Genomic DNA, 20023 nt, shown 5'->3' with positions numbered 1-20023 from the left:
AAAAGTAGAAAGAAAAGTGAAATACATGCAGGGATTTGACTAAAATAAGTAACTTCCTTAATGTTGTAATTTGCAAAGGTTTTGCAAATAAGTCCCTACCTTTGAACAGAGAATATGCTTTGATTTTAATTTCAGATGAAAATGATAAATCAAAGGACAACTATGAGAATTTTTGAAGGAATTACTACAGAACTATTTCTGTAATTTTCAGCTTTTTGAACATGAAAATGAAACTAAGTCTGTATCCTGCCCAGCATACTAATCTCAGAATTTGGAACACAGAAGTAATCAAGTAAGTAAAATTAAGCCTTTTGCACAGATGGCAAGTTCATAACTTGCTTTGAAAAGTAAACTAAATTTGAAGCTGCTACACCACCTGTAGAAATAATGTTTTTTTGTATAATTAGTGGTATTTTTGTCCGTTATTTGGGCATATGTTTACTAAGTTTATTGTTTAGAACCCATGTTTTTGGATTCTGTGGCTATGCCTGTGTTACTACGCCGTACACAAAATGAACACACAAAATGAAATGTGTGAACAGTGTGGAGGTAAAACGGTACTTCGGCTCCCTGCCACAGACAGACCCTGGCATCCAAGCATACTAACATGCAAATGTATGGACACTGTATGATAATTTAGAAAGGGAAGGGTGTGCTTAAATGGCAGTTAGATGCAAACCTGAGATGTTCACAGTTTCTGAGTGCAGATGCCTTTTAAAGGATTTGTTGAAAATTGATATAGTAGCAAGAACTCTGATGAAAAGTAATGAATAGTGCTGAATAGATCAGAGAAAAAGGACACTTCATAGGACAATTCTGTTTCTTGCTATGTTATACTAAAATGTGTTTAATTATAATAGAAGACGAACAAAAGTACCAGGTATCACTAGATAAGCTATAAAGTTTGGAGTCCTAACACAGATTGGACTTTCAAAATCTAAGCAAGTGATGGTGTGCTTTATCACTCCAGAAGCTGAGAAATTTTGCAGGTCCAACTACACCTGACCCTGACAAACTACTGAAACTTAACAATATAAGGATTTGTCATCTATTTAAGTCAAATTTTTTGCATTTGCAGGGGTCTGTCCACAGAAATCTTGATGGACAAAGTTTTATGTCATGCAGTGAGCAGCACCAATGTAGTACACTACTCTCCTTATCTTTTGAGCGGTCTGGATGTCAGTAGCATATTAGGTAATTATGTTTAGGAGGCATCAGAATATTTTTATTTTGGGGTTTCTTTATTTTCTCTGCTTCAAAGAAGTTTCCAGTGTCGCTGCAGCATGTTTGTGTGAGTTTTCCACACTGCAAACTAAGGAGAGACGTTAAACATGAAAAGCAAATTATTAGAGAATGTAATACCACAGAAACTTTATTTGAGATGAAGGACTAGATGTTATCGAAGACAACATGCTGTAATTGACTTTATTTCAAAATCACCAGGTATTCTTTACACTGCACATTCAATAAAAACAAAGCAACGTAACCAACGATATAATTTCCAATTCTGAAATGGCCTAGATCTCGCCCTTAAAGGACATGAGACCTCTGGGATGATGTTATAGCACATGGTCATACTCTTCTGTACAGAGCAAAAGAACATCCATCACGTCACAGAAATGACATGACAAAGTAAGATTGTCCTTAAAGAATTACATTTTAACAGTGCCAATTGCTAGTTGACCCATAACAGCCTGCTTTGAAAACAAGAATGTCACGAGCGTGAGTCTATTAGCATGCGTCTGAGACTCATCAACCATCAGACTTTTACATGGCTTTTTAGTTCTTCCCTGTCCCAGCTTGTGTTTATCCTTTGTCTAACAGACAACCCAGTTCCTCAGCCTTCAGGTGAAGCATGTTTACTAGGCAAGGACAAGAAAACAAGGAACAAACTCATCGGAAACAGGAAGTGACAGAAAAGTGTGCATTTCAGAAGTCAGAACTGTGCAATAAATCCCAAGAGGTGGGACAGAACTAGCGCGCGCGCACACACACACACACACACACACACACACACACACTCTACACTCTGCTTAAAAAACAACCTTACATTTTTTTTTTTTTCTTTGGCCCAGCTAACACACTAACTACTGTGCAGCCAGACCGCAGCAAGGACGCACTGTTTGTTTGCCATGGCTGAACAAGGCCAGTTCTGTCCCTCCCGGTGCTGGTCCCAAGCCCTCCAGCTTTCACCTGGGCGGGCTCCCACACACGGAGACTTGTGGCAGACAGGAGAAGCCTTCGCTGCCCACACCGACTGTCGAGCAGGCAGCGGGGGCAAACAGCAGCGCTCGCCTGCTCGGCAGCGGTTCCGCTACTCGCACCGACAAAATCCTGGTGCCCTCTCTAGTGCCGACGGAACCTGACAGAGCTGAAGATGAGTTTCGATCTCAAGCACATACGCGGCTCGTGGGGATGGTACTGTGTGTAGGGCCAAGAGCTGGACGCGATGACCCACGTGTGTCCCTTGCCCTTTCCAACTCAGAGCGTGCTGCGATTCTGCGATGAAGGGGCTGCCGCCTGCAGAGCACGGCAGAGCTGCGCGCCACCCGCCCTGCGGCCGCACGGCGTCCCCGCGGGCCGAGGGACACGGCGAGCCCCGCCGGAGCGGCCGCGCCTCGCCGGGGCAGCGCGGCGGGACCCGCCCCGCCCGCAGCCGCGCGATGACGTGAGCGGCGGGAGCGCCGCCCAGCCGGAGGCAGCGGCCAGAGCGCGGGTCGGCGCGGAGCTGCCGCCGCGTTCCCCGGCCGGCGCCGCCGTGCATGGGCAGGGAGCGGGCGGGACGCTGCCTGCGCGCCGCGCTGCACAGCCACGGCCGCGGTGAGTGGGGCCGGCAGCGCTCGCCCGCCGGCGGGGCCCAGCGGGTGGCCGGGGTGGCGGCTGCACCGCCGTGTCCCGAGCCCCGTCCCGCCGGCGGGGGCTCAGCCCCGTCGGGCGGGGGCGGGCGGGCGCTCGGGGGGCGGGAGACCCTGCCCGCCGGGCGCTGTGAGCGGGGCACCGCGCTGGCTTCCTCCCCCTCCGTAAACAGGGCTCCCGGGGGGCGGGCCGGGGCCGACCTGGGCGGCGGGGAGCTGGAAGGGTGGCTGCCGCGCCTCCTCGGCGGAGGTGCCGTGTGTTGCGGGAGAACTTCCTCGCGAATACTTATTTGTGCCGTTAAAAAAAAAAATCTCTTCGCAGAAGGAGGGCAAACAGTCACGAAAAACCACACTTGTGGTTTTTCTCTGTGTCTATTGAATTTGCTTCTGCGTGGGGAAGTGTTCCGTTAGGTGTGGGTTGTGAATTAATTGATTTGATTAATTTGCAGAAGATAATATTTCTTTTAAGAAAAGAATTTCAGATAAAACTAAAAAACTTCCTCAGATTTTTTTTCCTTTTCTTTTTCTCTCTCTTTTTTTTTTTTTTTTTTGCGACTGAAGCCTAATTAGAACCTGATTGTGGCATTGTCTTCAAATTTTTCACTTCTGCAGTCAGCGACAGGTGAGAAAAAAAAACCACCTTCCTTTGGTTATTTATAAATTGTTTTATGCTGGGAATTGCTGACTGTATTCCTTCTGGTTGCTGTACAGAAGAAAACTTAATTGGGAAGATTGTAATGGCTATTGACAATTTTGAGTGTAATTCTGTACTTGAGATTATTTGCTTTGTGATCATTGTTTCTGACATCTTAGCTCTGTAAAGCTTACCAATTTATTATCTCTTAATTTTTTCTGTTACTAATTAAATGTAACATGTATGTAAGTAGGTGAGAGAGAAGTATTTCTTAAGTTTCTGTTTTGTGGAAAATCAGCATTGACAGATGACTATAGAGAGACTCTGTGCACACTTAAAGGTATTTTGGATCAGTTTTATGGATTAACTTTCTTTTCCTTCCCTGCATCTCAGTCTTCATAACTGATATGGTGCTAATACTGTAGTGATGTTCTTTGGGCATGCGCACTTTTCTTCCCTTTTTAGAGTTTGTGGCAGTAATTTAAGGATTCAGTAGGAATACAGTAGCCACTATTGTGTTCTGCTTGATGAGAATGCATCCTGAGTGACTTACATGATGTAAGTCTAGACTCTTGAACTAAAAAACTTCGGTATTATTGTATGAAATAGCAGGGATTTTAAGCTGTGGTGGACGTTCCAGAGAAGACTAAATTTGACCTATTTGCAGATTTTCATTTTTTGTAAGCACCAATGACAGCAACATGGGGAAGGAGTATTTGCTGCCGGGAGGGGAAGTTGTAATGAGTAAGAAGTACATGGAATGCAGAAAATGGTCCAACATCCTTGTTGGTTGAATCAGACTGACTAGAACTGCAGAATGGAAAATGAAAGGAGGTTGCTACTGCTTTTTACTTGTAGCTGTTCAAAATTATGGTTAGGCTAATAAAAAGTTGAAATCTCTGTAGAATAACCATTTCCAAACTATGTGGAGGTAGTGTTATGCATGACCCCACAGAACAGCACTAAAGTGAGTGTTACTGTCATGTTGTACCAGCAGTGGCATCATCTTTCTGAAGTTAGGAGAAAAGCAATTGCTGAATGAGGTTGTTGCTTTGCCATTGGTCTCTTTTTATTTCAGCTTTGGGACATTTTTACAGTATGACTTATGTAAACAAAAGCTAAGTGGCGATGTTTGCAGTTACAAGAAATAACCTGAGATCTCATCTGAAAGAGCCTTAAAAGGGAAATAAACACAATTCAGAAATGTAGTAGTATTAAACAGAGACAGTAATTAAAAAGCAGTTAACAGAATTGACCATGCAATAATAAAATAAGTATTTGTTCTAAAAGATGTTATTCTAAAAATAAAAAAAAACAACTGGAAAAAGGCAACCAAAATCTGGTGGCTTTTCTTAGAAAAGTAACTGGAACTTTAAGTAGGGGGTTGAACTAGCTGACCTTCTGCAGTGCCCTTCAACCCGAATTATCCTGTCCTAGCGCTCCGGTTCTGTTACAGGCTAGCATTTTTCTTGTAACACACCTGCTACTTTTTACCTAGGCTTGCATGCAAATGTTATCCCTGTCATTAGGCAAGCACGCAGTTATATTTTTTCATTTGACTTAATAGAGATGCTGTTTCAAAACCTCCGACCCTGGCTGTGCACTGATTTTGGTGGGTTCTCTATGTATTCATGTGTCCCATGGGGTTCTCAGCAAGAGGCCAGTAAGATGACTAATATGAGTAATACTAACATGATCTGAGTCAACATTTGAGCTCATGCTTACGTTTGTATTTCTTTAACTTGTTTCACTTACAATTTCTTTATCAAAAGGTGAACGAGGAGCTTTCTTGAATTTCTGAATATGGCATTTTAAAATTATTCTGTGAGATAGATCAGTCTTCATGCAGATGTGAAAAACTGTACAAAAATGTGAATATACAAAGAAGCTTCTTTGTTGTAGTTCTGCTGAAGGAACGGTGATCCATTTTTATTTGCTGCATACACATAGATGCTTTCTGCTGCATACTGTGCTCATCTAGAGAGTAGATCGTATGTCTCACTTGAATTGGTTGTGCACGACAGTACAGTGACAGCGACAAGGTACAAGTGTAAGGTAGGTTGTCACTGTCAGTTGCAACCTGTAAGATGCTCAGAGGGAGAGGGTGGTGCCTCACTCAAATGTCAAGCTCTGTGGTTTATGCAATACTGGATGCAGAGAGGTCTGGTTCACGTGGACAATGATGACCCCCATGTGTTATGTAGAATGACTTGCCTAGAAGGCAGTTGTCCATCTAATTTTGGTTGTGTAGTTACTGTTTCGCACAGTCAAAGCTAAATCTTTAAATCTGATTTGTAGAAAAAAACCTGTCTAGTCTGGTGCAGGCACCTATTGATTTAAAATCAATAGAAACATTGTCCCTTTCTGAGGTGAGTTTTCTCTGCATCTGTCTTTGACAATGACTTCCACAGCAGCATTACGTGGTTCCTTTTGTTGTTAGTAGTTTGCTTTTTAATCATGGTTGCACATTTCCTTGTATTAGGAAGGGAAGTGTACTCTTGCTGCTTAAATTTTCCGTCTTCTTGGTTTTCTTCTGGTTTTGTGTGGTGCTTTTTTTTGCAGGGGTGGGGGAAGAGGGGTAAATGTGTGCATTTTCTTTTTTCTTAGAGTCTTTAGTATTTGTTCACAGCTCATACAAATCTATGAACTAATTCTGTTTTTCTGTGTTTTTTACGATGTCACAAAAGACAATATTCCAGGTGAATTGAGAATGTTTTCAATACCTTTCTTCATCAGAGCATTTTTTCTTGTCTCTTGTGTGCCTGTATTAAGCAGAGATTCTGCTGAGCTGCACATCCTGTGAGTGGTTGTTTTGTTTATCTGCTTATATTTGGCTTAAAATGTAATGTCACGTGCGAATAACTGCAAGTTTTTTTTCAGGGGTATATTATTTTATGTTTGTTGACATCAGATGTTATCTGTCTTTTGTTTTTTTTTGCTTGGCTAGCTCTCAGTTTTGATCCTGCTCAAGTCTCATGTAAGCCGGTTATCACCAAAGTTGTTTTTAGGCTAGGACTTTGAAAGTGCTTATATGCTTGCATAAATGTGTATGGTGTGGTATTTCTTGCTCTGCATGCAGCCCCACGTGGGATCTTTTCTGATGTTTACCCCAGTTCTTAATCTATGTGTTGTTCATGGTGTAAGGTTTTTTATCGACAGGTCAGTGGAGCTGATTTAGCTGGTATTACCTTTATCATTCTGCTTATGTGCTTGAGCAGCTGCAGTATATTTCAGGACTTAAGATAGTCCTTTACAGATGTTTTAATTAAATGGATTTATTATACATGTTCAAAGTATTGTGATTAAAGTTATTAGCATGTACAATTAAAACTTTTAAAATGCTTCTTATTGTGAATTCACTGGTCTCAAGGATTCATTTTTTGTAGTATTTAGTGAGAGTAACTATCAAATCAGTTTTAATCAGTTTTTTAGACCTTTTTTGCACAGTCTATATCATCCTGTTTACCAGAAACTGTGCAAGAATTTTGAGAGTTTTTTTTGGTGAGTGGATAATATGTTAGAGGAATAGTGTTAGCGTACAGGTCTGGTATGCTTTAAATGAGTATTTTCCATCTCTGATATCTGTTAGTCTTGTTTGTCTGCAAGGATTTCATAGTTGTCACAAAAATGTTCATCACTATTCATTATTTCATAATACTGGATATGGTTTGGTTTTCTAGTACTGTCAGATATTTCTAAAGTAAGAAACCTTTGCCTTCTAAATATCCAGTGTTGATACATAAACATACAGTTCATTTGGTACCTGTACTTATCAAACAGTTTTTAGAGGCCTCAGTTATTCAAGTGCATTTAAATTGGGAGGCCTTTTAATTTCAAAATGAAATTATGGGATTGCTTGCATGGATTCAGATATGGAGGTATGGGTTGCAGGTGATGTTTGGGTTATGTATTAGGTAAAATTTGACTGGGAGACTAATGTAAGACTATTTGAGGACAAAGACAGTTGGAAAACAAACATTAATTCCTAATGAAAGAGAGGTTTATAAACTATAGAGAGAGAATTACAAACCATGAAGTCACAAAGATCTAAGAATAAGGTGGAGTTGTAGTTTTATCATGTGTATTAACTGTTCTCTTAAGCTGTCTTTGTTCTCAAGACTTTTCTTTCCTTAGCCTCTCACAAACACTGGAATCTGCTGTTTCCTCGGTTGTGTAAACACAACAGCTTTTTATAGGTCTGTGCTATAAACTGTATCACAAGTGACCTAAGTTAAAATTAATTTTTTTTGTCTCATTTGGAACAAGTGGCATGAGGGAAAGGGAGCGGACAGGAAAACTTCTTAAGCTGGCTTGCAGTGTCAGAGAAAATGTTGTGTAATCGCATCCTGGACAACCCCAAAGATGGACTGAGCTACAAAAGAAATGTTGGGTTCCCAGTGGAATTGGAGGGCACTGGATTGCACAAGACCCTGATCCTCAGCTGTGGGCAGTAAAGCTTGTGTCAATCCAACAGCTGGCTCCCAAAAGACAGACTTTGGAACTACTCTAACAACTATGTAAATAGGTGCACGGTTATCTTTTAATTGCCGCATACCTGGGTTTTCATAAACCTTTGTAACTGTGCTCTCTGTCAGGGAGCTTGTGAAAATGTACTTCTGGCTGCTTTTCTCCTAACCTGGCTTCTTCAGTTAAAGGTGATTTCAAGGTAACATTAGGGCATTCTATTCCTATGTATCTTCTCTTCCCTAAAATTGGAGACTAGCCCACTAAAACCATGTTTTGAACATTGCGAGGAAGATGGACATATACTGAATTTCAGTGAGTATTTCATAAGCATGCTTGCAGAAGCTGGGGATGAGTATATTAGATTGAAGTTTGTGATAGCAACAGTGCAAAACTTAGTAAAACTTACAGGTGCTTTGCAAAGTAGGTGTGAAAATGAACTGGAGTCTTCAGTTTTCATTGTTACGCATTGGCAGACCTAAAATCAGTGTGATGAAATAGGTGTACATCAAAGTGGAGAATAAATAAACCAGAGAATTTATTTGGCTGAGGTGTAATGAGATTACACCAGAATCACTCAGAAACAAATGAATTTGAAGCTAGGTTTGCAATGTAGTTGCATGTGTGATTGTAGCATACATAGGTGTACCTGAACTTGTTCATATTTCAGCAGTTGGAAGCCACAGCAGCTTAAACCATACAGGACACTGAAAGTTTCTCATGGCCTTTGCCAACCAACGGGATGCACACGTATAAGCAGTGTTTGAAGGATATCTTTAGACTGCAGCACTCTTAAGCTGTGCCATAATTTTCTTGGGCTTTGGTATTTTTTCCAGGTTTCTTTCCAAAGAGCTCTGCCACTTGCTGAGATTGCTATCTTATTGCCCTGGTTTCAGCCAAGACAGAGTTAATTTTTCTGCAGTGGCAGTGAGGGGGTAGAGCCTGGGCCCATGTGGCAGTGTCTAGGTTGTTATTCTATACCATGCACTTCATCCTGTTGGAAGTAGGGTGATCTCACTTCTGGAAAGAAGGGTGTGGCATCAGGTCAAGAAGAAGTGTGGTGGGAAGAGGGAACCTGGGGTCTTTAGGGAGCGTTTTGCATGTAAATCACCCTCTTTTGTACACTTCTGTTATTAATACTGTTGCTGTTACTGTCCATTTTCTTATCTCATTGCTGTTTCCAGTAACTTGTTCTTACATCAACCTGCAATCTCTGCCTTTTGTTTTTTTCACTGGAGTGGGGACATGGAGGGAACAGCCAAGATTTCTTTTTAGTGAGAATTCCAAACTGGGAATACTATTCCTAAATTATGACACTGATCAATAATTCTGCCAGTTAACCCACAAAGCTGAATTTTAAATTCACTTTGGAATGCAGAAATGTTTTTACTTTGTTTTTTTGAAAGAGATCATAGTATTTGGCAATTTTTATGTTTTTTTTTCAATAATTTTTTAACATAATTTTTTCAATAATTTTTTAACATAATTTTTTCAAACTTTTGAACCTGATGTAAAAATTTTTGGTAGGTTGATAATACATGATGTCTCTTCTTGTAGTTTGTTATGCTGTGATGTGGTTGTGCGGTTGTTATAACTATGCAAGATGGTGAAATAATATTTTTTAGTCAGACTTTTTAGAAGGATATTTGAAGTTTGTCATGACTTGATATTACAGATATACATTATCTGCATGCCATAATATGCTAGAAGGCATTGACTGTCTGGTTTCTTATCCTTACAGTAGACTTGTGGACTGCTCAACCAAATTCTATGAAAGGCCTTTAAGCAGCTTTATATTTAGGTTTTCTGAAACCATTTCTGCAAATACTGAAAAAGTATTAGTTTTGAACAGCATATAGGGCACTTGGTGCTTTGTCCTAGTGTGTAAAACTATTTTGCTCCCTCTCCAACATCTGTAGTATGTCTTGGGTAGAAAACTCAGTATTATTTTGAGTTGATGCAACATAGCTTAAGTGTTTCTAAGTGAGAATGCCTAAAGGGAAATTGCCTTGAGTGTCCTTTATCATGCATTTAATGGGTTAAATATCCATGAAGCCAGGAAAAGTGATGGTCCCCTTTCATGCTCAGGGGACGCGCAGAATGAAAACAAGAGCATGTCATCCCTGATTTTCAGTGGACAAGCAGCTAATAGATATGAAAAGGATTTCTTTAAATTATTGTTTGTTTTAAAGAAAACTGTTTGGAGGTTGTAGTTACAATTCTGCTAAAGCCTAAATTTAGTCAAATGTTGTAACTTTTAGTTAAACATTTAGTTAGACAGATACTGTATAGAACCACAGAATAATTTAGTGAAGTGGGACCTCAGTTGGTTTCTGTTTCAAAGTTCTGCATGAAGTAGAACTTTGGGTCATAACAGGTACAAAGCTGTATCCAGGAAGGTCATAAAAATAGCCAAGAGTGGAGATAACATGTCAACCACTGGGCCATCATCTGGGTGTCAAACATTCTCTTTATTTCCTCTCTGAACATTTTGTGTTTCAACTTGCTCCTGTTGTCTCTTGTCCTGTGGATGGAGGACAAAAGCTTGGCTCCATCTTGTGCATAACTTCCCTGTTGGTCCTGGGGACTGCTGTTAGGCTCCCCCAGTCTCATCCAGGTGGGATAGACCCTGCTTCCTAGTCTGCCCTCATAGGGTCTGTGCTACAGCCTCCAACAGTGTTGGTGGCCTCTGCTGAGAACTTGTTCCCATTTGCCAGTGGTTTTTTTTCTATGTTAGGGCAGTGGAATAAGACCTAGATTCAGAATTTTAAATTCAGCTAAGATCTGAATGCTGATGAGTTGCTAAATAAAGGCCAGGACAGTAGGTGGCCAGAGACTTTCCAACAACCAAACTGGGAATATATTCTTCCCCCAGTTTGTGTAAAAATAACCATTCGATGATGAACGATGATTGGTTTAAATCCTTGAAAAATACTGTGACCCAGGCTGTTCAGCTCATGTAATTGACTGAACGTTCAATCTTTATTGAACTGCATGGTTTGAAAAACGTAGTATGTTTTATATAAATTTATTTTGTTCTATAACTTTTCATTGTAAGTATTATATTTAATAATGTCAGCTGTATTTTTTTTGATGGTTTCCTATGTTTTTGTTACATTTCAATTTTACAAATGCAGTGTGCAAAGAGTAAGTTAAAAATTACTGTAGTTGAAAATTGTAGCCAATGTGCTCTTTGGCATAATTTAATTACTTAAAATTCAAAATCTAGATTGAACTCATTAAATTCCATCTCTTCTTACATAAAAATGCACCATAATGTGTCTTGTTTAATTAAAAACATTAGTGCAGAGAACTATTTGATTCCTTGAGTATAAAACACATGGAACAACAGTTTAAAAAGTAAACGTGCTACATGAATGGTTTATATTAAATGCTCTCTTTAATTTCTGTCATAACTTCAAAAATATATTTTTAATTTGAATAAATCAATTTGTCTGGCCATTAGATTGCTGAGTACTTAAGTATACATGACATGAATAGAACACATGTATTTATATTTTGGTAGTTTTTTGGTATTTTTTGTTTGTTGTTTGTTTTCTTTTAATTTTATCTTTGAGTCTGTAATATTCATGGACTGTTAAACCAGCTGGAACTTTTGGAGTGTTTCAGTCATTTGTTTTTGTCAGGTCATTAAACTTCAACCTGTGGATACCAAAGCATTCTGTTTTGCTGGAATGAATGTCTTCTAGAGCTGGTTACAAGGGTGTGCCAGTGCAGTTTGGTTCTTTGATCAAGCTGAATTTCTGCATACAAGTTTACAAGTTTTAATATTTGCCTTTCTTAACTGTTTCTCTGTGATCTCATTGCATACTAATAAAGTTAATTGTGGAATGCAGTTTTCTTCCCTTTAAGAAACATAAATTTATTGTGCATCAGTGTGCCATTTTTTTGCACCATTTAACAACCTCAAAATTTGTTTAATAAGAGCTTGTACTAGTGATATTATTTGTGCCTAAAATTCTTCCATTTCTTACTGAGGTTTGCTCTTGTACTTGAGGAGCTAAGTATATACATAATATTAGAATACTTGCCTTGTTTCCACTTCTTTTTGGTTTCTATTGCTTTTTAAAGTTCATGTTACTCACTCTTTTCGTATTATAATGACCTAAACTATTAGGCTGCTTTCTTGATTATGAAATATTAAGGGGAAAGAAGAAATTTTAAGAAATCCGGTTGTAAAGCAAAATAACATCTTAATTACTTCCCCTATTAGGCAGAGGTATATTTTCAGAGGCAGTAAACATGCAGGAATTATCACTATGGTATTATTGGTTGAAACAATATTTTGCTTACTTCTGGTTAAGAAGAAAATCTAATTTCTCATTGAACTGTTCTTTATAATGCATTACAGTGATTCTAGTATACTTACCTGTTGTTTGGTACAGTATCTTTCTTATCTAGACATAATTTCCAGTTACTCACTAAGCCTTTAGAGGAAGAAACTGAGCAAACAAAACTGCTGTACATCCTTTTGCTGTTAGGGAATTAAGGTGGTAAGTCATTGTCACCGATGACGTTTACAGGAGAAAAAAGAGAAACCAAGGGAAGAAAGTATTAAAGCCTTTGTGGCAAAACCATAATGCAGCAACAAGGTTAAATGGGCATGCAGACTCATTTGGTAAGATTTTGGTAAGCTTACACAGCAAGTGGTAGGAAAAAATGTTTGTTTAAATTGTTAATTTGAACTTTCTAATATGAATGATACTGCACCACACACAAGATAACTGTTTTGAACTTAGAAATAAAAGAAGATTGTCTTTGTCAAAGACATGGGGATATAATATATATATATATTATAAAATATATATAAGGTCATAAGCATAATATAACCTTAATGTTTCTAAATGGTTATATTTCTAGTGTTGTAAGAAAAGGAATTTTCCTCTTTTATCACAACAGTAAAAATACTTCTGCATTCCTTTCTTAGAGTAGTGGAGCATGAGGTGAATTTACAGGCAGAAGCCCGAACTCAATAGGATTCTGGAAATAATATGGGCTTAAAGTAAGGAGAGAGCAAGAATGTAAACGGCTTTGTCTCATCATCCTTCCAGAGGCCTCTGTTCGTTACCTTCTTACTATCTCTATACTCTTTTTTTTTCAGAACTTTTCTCTCATGTTCAGCCACATCTCTCCTGTTGAGGCTTTGTTGCTTTCTTACATTTCTTCGTCTGATCACATTAATAAAACAACCATTAGCCATTCTGCTCTGAATCAAGTAGGTATTAAGATTGCTTTCTGATCTTGACACTAGTCAATGTCTGACCTACTTGGAATCAACCTTCATGGCCCACATCTAGCCAAGTATTTTGTCTTTCAGTTTTCATTGCAGAAACAACCTTTTGTCTTCCTGGATCTGTTGTCCTCAGATTTACTATAGCCAACTCCCTGGCCAAGTTTTGAGTGCCTCTGGAGAGAAAATGGGAAGAAAATAAGATAACCAAAAAGCACTTTACAGCACCTTAAATAAGATTAGATTTGCAAGCTGGGCAAAGCTATATTAAGATTATCTTTTTTGGAGTTGGAAAACTGATTTTCAGTTGGAGGAGAACTATTGCTGGTTTTGAAGAAGAAATTAGTTTTGATTTTTTAGTGGAAAAACCAAATTTCTTGTGAAAAACAGATTGTGAAAAGATTCAGTTCTATTAGCCTCAGTGGGTAAGGGTGTAGTATTTTGATTAGAATTTTTTTTTTTTTGGTGTGTGAGGAAGGAGAAGTATCGGTATTTTGTCTGGAAGGAAAACAGAAACTGGCAGGTTGCTTGGTAGTATATCAGAACTGATGTTTAATCTGAATACAAGGATAATGGTAGGAAGTCAAAATGTATTACAAATGAGGGAAAGAAGATACAGATGATGGGTAATTAAGAAGGTGCAAGAAACCCAAGTTGGTTAGAGAATGAGGCTGGTATTGCTGAGCTTGTGGGTTCAATCCCCACGCAGGCCATTCACTGTAGACTTGGGCTCTGTGATCCCTGTGGGTCCTTTCCAACTCGGAATATTTAGTGGTTCTTAAAGTTACAAGCGTCCTTGTTTCTTTGTCTGTGAAGTGTCACAAAAGTGAACTGAGTGTTCTGTGAAGGTGTGGGTAGATGAGTGGTTCTGTATGGAAATAGAAATGGGTGCAAATCCTTGTATGTCTTGTTAACTTTAACTGTTGCTGTACATATTTAATTATTCCAGCAGTAGTAACTGTTGGAAAGTACTGTGTAATGTCAAATTTCAGTGAGGCTGCTGTATTGACAGTGGAGAGGTCCTTTGTGATGAGACTTTGGAAATGCTCTTTTATAACCTCAGTATAGACAATTGATCTAAGAAAAGATTGATCATCTGGTAGTGTTTGAAGCAGGCATTCATGCTATCTGCAAGTGTTTTGCTCAGTGTTGGTTTCCCATGGTTAAGGGTGTGGCACTCTAGCTGTATGTGAGCATTAAAGATTTCATAATTTAAACTAAAAATTTCTCTGAACTAGTGTTCATTTCTCCAGGAAATACTGGATCTTGCATGTGTGTGCATATATCCCTTACTACTTTTTCACCAATACCTTTATAGTTTCTGGGCAGGGAAATAAGCAGAAGTATGTATTTCAGTCTAAAATTCTCAATATCTAGAACTCGAACGTCATCCTTTCATTTTTTAGGCCATGTGATGGAGTAAAGTATCAGCTTAATAATAAACCTTTTATTGATGATGCCTCCATCTCCTGACACAGATCATGCATAGGATTGGTTTTGCAATTACAGTTTGTGATGTCTCATTTTCTCTTTTATTTTAAAGTTTCATTTTATCTGTGTAATGGATGAGACCCTTTTGATGTCATAATTAAAATACTGGATCACAGTACTTATTCACTGGGTGAACTGCTACATTATATTTTTTGTTACTGAAACAATGACATACTCATAAGTACGGTGCTGTAAGCGCAATGTTTACTTCAAAATGTTATACAATTCTGTTATTTTTATGAGAGGGAGTCTTTAATAGGCTGTTATTGCATATGTACAGAACGTTAGTCATTCTGTATTTTAAATTATGATGTGCTTTTATTTCATTGAATATTGGAGTCACTTCTAGGTAATTATTAGAAATTCATATGCCTTCCAAATGTGATAGAGCATTTTAAATGTGTATGGCTAATGCTACTGTTTCTGCTAGTTTCAAAACATTTCAAAAGTACTCTTGGTGTTCAGCAAGTAGATCATCAAAATGTACTGTTGGACTAGTTCACACAAAGTCTGGCTTTAGCAAATCTCATTATATGATTACAGCCATACTTAAAGTGTTAAATTGTGTGTACAAGTAATGAAAGAAATGGCAGGTCAGCTGTGGATTACACAGACTATGTGGGAGTGTCAGTTTGATAATTTGTGTGTCTTTTCATTTTTGTCCTTGTAACCTAAAATCCTGGTTGACTTAGGAACATCATGTTCACTGTCAAGGCTACTGTGATAACTAAACCATTTATTTAGAACAGATGCAGGATATCTAGACTTGATAACAGCAACACATCATCTGACATATGCAATGGTGTGTTTCTTTCACACACAAAACAGAAGATGAAAAAAAACCCTTATGTAATTTTTAGCTCACTCATAGTGCTGAAACTTCTGAAATTGGTAATCTAAACTTCATCACAGGCAGAAATGAAGTAATTTGCAGTGCAGAGGTAAGAAAAAATTGTCAGTTTTTGTGGCAATACTACCTCTAGTGATTACATGAACATGACTTTTCTAAAATCTTTTTCTAGATATATTTCCTTGTATGTTCTAGGGTTTATATAAGTTTTTAACTTGTTTCCCCATTAGAAGACATTCTTTGAGGGTTGCCTGTTTGCAGATTATCGATAATTTCTACTTGCAATGGATTATTTAAAATTATCGACTTGAGAACCGTTATACAAGAAGACATGGAAGATTATCAACTCCAAAAGCAACTTGTATGCTCTTGAGTGATAAAGAAATGAAATACTGGGGAGAGCTGGCTCTTTTGTCTTCTACCAAAAGGAAAAAAAGCCCAAACCTCTCAAAGGGGCAGAACCAGTTCCTTTGAGGAGTCCAGCTGCTAGGAAAGGAAGGAGGAAATAGGAAATGGAGAATACCCTGAATAAACAAAGGAAAAGGAACTTAAAGTGGAGAGCTTTTACAAAATACAGAATAGATCCGGGATATAGAGTAAAGTGGCAAGAAGAAGAGTGGGATTCTTTCTCCTCCTTTTTTTCCTTCTGTCTTTTTCAGGGCAGGGAGAGGATTATGATGTATAAAAGAGAATGGAGGAACAAAACCAGAAAAAAATGGAAGGGAATTTAGCTACCAGCATAATTATAGTTCTGCTGGGCTAAATGCTCAGCTTGAGAAGTATTTAGAGGTTTTGCAGGACCAGTACAAGCAATATATTTGCATTTGTGTGGTAAGGGGAAAAATATTTAACCATTTGCCCAAGTCAAGCTACTACATTGAAAAAGCTTGTGAAGTGAAGGGCCAGAAGGGCAGCCCTCAGTGGCTGAACAAAGGCAGTACAGGAAGGACTGATTAGAGAGCAGCTATAGCTGTAGGAAGGCAATTGGGCTGCATATGGGACCGCTTTGGATTTGTAAAAGGAATAAGATGTAATGATACTTAATCTGGTTTGGTCACAATGAAAAACACGCTTGTTTCAATAATGTGTCCATTCACCAGAATGCGAGTTCTGATGTGTGAAGCTTTTGGCTGCCTAGCTGGTACCTCCTGTATTACTGAATTGGCAAAAGTTTCCTACCCAATCTGCCAGTTAGTCACCAACACACAGAAGCAGAGTGAAAAGGAAGACAACCATACACGTATTTCTGTGTTTGGTTTTAGAGTAGAATTGCTTAAAGGGTGAGGTAGACAGCATTAATAGGAAAGTGTTTGGCAAGGCTGAGATGAGAAAGTGTGTGGAAGCTTGCTGTCACTCTTACCAGCACCTCCTACAAACAGGAGGATTGAGGCCCTTGAGCAGAGAGCACTGAGGTGAGAGGGGGTTAAAAGTTTGGAGTACTGACATTTTCTTCTGTGTTAAAGGCATAGCAGGCACGTTCTTGAAGGGCTCCACGAGGTGGGGTTTTCAGTGCTGCAGTGATCCTCTTTTGACCGAGTTAAAGGACAACTGAATTAACTGGAGTTGTGTAGTGTAGGTGAAGAATGCCAGTAGGTTATTATTTGTCATGTTTTATTTCTAGTCCTTCTGCTGCAGTGAGAAGATGTGGGGATTAAACCGACATCATCATTACACCTAGTTACTCAGTGTTGTTACAGTACTTGAAGTAATTTGAAAAAATACTGTTCCAGAGGTACAACATATAGGTGGCTTTCATCAAAACAAGGAGTTTTGATTGCATTCACTATAAAATAACGTCCCTAAAATACTAAGAATGAAAGACTAGTCATAACTGGAAACGTGCTTACAGCCATTGAAGTGGGTTTGAAGGAAATGTTTTGAAGTGCTTTTAAAGAGGATCTGCATCTGGTTCACTTTTTTTTTTCCGTTTCTCTGTGTTTAAAAATAACCAGATACGTACATGCAAAAGATTCAGTATTATCACTAGAAACCTGGTTTCTGATCTTTTGGCATTCAAGTTGAAATTTACATTAGATAAATATGCATAAAGCAAGTCAACAACCAAGCATGTTTGACTGCATTATCACACTGAGCTCAAATTGTTTGAGTTCTACTTTTTTTTTTTTTTTTTTTTTTTTTTTTTTTGGTATGAAGATTCATACCAAAATGAATTTGGTATGAGGATTTTGGTATGAGGATGCTTCCCTTCTTGGGATCTCATTCAAATCTTGTCAAATCAGCAAAATTTGTTTGAATTCATTTGAAGTAAACCATTTTCATTTTAAGGTATGTGGACATGGTACAAATTTGAGTAATATGTGGCTCAGATAGTTGCTTAATAAATCAAAGCAGGTTTTATGTATATTATCTTTTTATTTAGATTGATTTCTGAGTTAATTCTTGCTAAGTAGACTACTAAAAGGTAATTGTTCTAGATAAAATATCAGATGGAGCATTTTGGAGGCCGCCACCATTTAGCACCCACTGGATTTGTTACTTTGACAATATTTCTGTGTAGCAGGTCCTGTTTATTGTTCAAATCTTGAAGTTCTTGGTCTAAGTTTAACAAACTCCTATGTCCCAGAACACTCTTGCAATGTAAGCTAAATGTTGAGAAGAGGTATGGGAAAACTCCAGTGTCCATTTCCTCTTGAAACCTCTAAAGGTAACGGGGGACTAGGGGCTGGAGGATAGGCAGTGGACAGCATGAGAGAGATTATACTCCTTGCTTGTATTCATTGGCAGACTGGGTTGCAGAGACATACTTTATAGTAGTTGCAAGGGAAGAAAAACCTTTAATCTCCAAACGATTTGCAATTAGTAACATCTCTTCCAATAATAAAATGGATTGTCTGAATTTTTTTTGTCTAAGTGACATTACTTGCTGGTTGATGTAATCATCCCACAAGGTATCTTAGTTTAAAAGAAAAACAAAACGCAACCAAGTCCTTTATTATCTTTATGTAGAACCCAGAAAAAAGCTATTTCTTTCCAGGAATCAGTCTGCATCTGTGTGTAGGTTTTTTTCCGCATTTACAGATTGAGTTCGTTAGTCAGTGACGTTACTTGGAGTAAAATATTGCTGTCTTTCATGTAGTCTAGCATTGTGTAACATCCTTCAGGTTTGAGGAAAGGGGTTCTCTCATTTTAAAGTTTGGTCTGCACTGCTTGGAAAAAAAAAATCATGTTAGTGCGAAGAAACTTTAAATTGAACCAGCTACTTTGTGTTTGTTTTTGTTGCATAGCGAAGTTCCTATATAAAAATAAAATTTTGGATTACTGTGCCTTCTTTCACATGCAGATCTTGCAATTGTTTTGCTGACTTTTGCAAGTTAGAAGCTCTTCCAGCAGATTTAGTGGTTGTATCAAATATGTACAACTTTAACAGACAACAAATGTTTATGAATGATAGATTTATTCTTTGATGTAGTCCTGAATTTTTGCAGTTGTTAAGTATTTTTACATTTGTAATTTGTTGTCTAGATAGTCTTTAAACTAGAATAATCCTAAATAAATGCAGAAACTATAAAACTGTACTTCTGTTTTGGATTTCAGCCAGGTTGTATGTAAGGTCTCCACCCACAATGATTAAGTCCTTTACATATTTGAAGTATATACATAAATTTGAATGTACTTGATGTTTATTGTATGTGTGTATGTATAAAGAACACATAATCTGCTCCATATATATAAGTAGTGCTTATGAGATGTGTTTTCTGCTCAAATACATTGAAAATTTATATTAAATTCAGATCTCACTATAGCAGGAGTTACTGTGATTACTACTCAGGGCATGCTCATATATTTCCCAAGTGTAGCCTGCATTTTTCTTGAGTATCTAACTTAACACTGATATCATTAAAATGCATGTCTTTTAAAAGAAAGTTCTACTTGAAAGGCTTCTATCTGATTTGTCTGATTGTGATTCCAGTTCAAAGCTTCTTAATACTAGATCATTCCAACACTGGCATGCTGGAAAAAGATCAGTGAAGTACTGCCAGAGATAAATACAGCTGGAGTACATGCTGTACTGCGTGCTGAGGGAATTGTGTATTTTCATTTGGAGAAGTCTAAGGAGACATCAGTTTGTTGTCTTCAGCTACCTGATGGAAGGCTATAAAAAATACAGAGTTGGACTTTTTCTTGAAGGCACAGGGTGTTGGATGAGAGAAAACAAACACAAGGAGCATGGGAAATTTTTGTTAGGTATTAAGGAAATCTTTTTCAGCAGGAGGACAGTCTGAACACTGGAAAAAATTGTTCCGAGAACTTGTGAAATATCCACCTCTGAACATGGTATAAATTTTGTTATATAGGCTTTGAGCCTGGTATAATTTGACCCTACTTTGAGCAGGGATAACAAGCCAAATCACCACCATAAGTGCCTTCCAACTATATTAATCTATTATTATTATTAGTAGTAGTAGTGTTATTATTTTTCACTTTCTCATGTATATTATTTTTCACTTTCTCATGTA

General features: G+C 38.1%; 1 protein-coding gene across 1 annotated transcript in view; it reads left to right on the top strand.

Moving 5' to 3' along the window:
- Positions 1-3107: 3107 nt before the first annotated feature.
- JAK2 (Janus kinase 2) overlaps positions 3108-20023 on the top strand; it is an 86902-nt gene continuing 69986 nt past the window's right edge. Inside the window, exons 1-2 of the mRNA XM_058824329.1 lie at positions 3108-3223; positions 3417-3477. The gene's annotated coding sequence lies outside the window, so the exon portion shown is untranslated. The remainder of the gene's footprint in view (positions 3224-3416; positions 3478-20023) is intronic.

The sequence above is a fragment of the Ammospiza caudacuta genome, chromosome Z (genome assembly GCF_027887145.1).
Source record: "Ammospiza caudacuta isolate bAmmCau1 chromosome Z, bAmmCau1.pri, whole genome shotgun sequence".
Taxonomy (NCBI): domain Eukaryota; kingdom Metazoa; phylum Chordata; class Aves; order Passeriformes; family Passerellidae; genus Ammospiza; species Ammospiza caudacuta.
The sequence above is the reverse complement of the archived record's forward strand: the minus strand, read 5'-3'. Positions and strand labels throughout refer to the sequence as shown.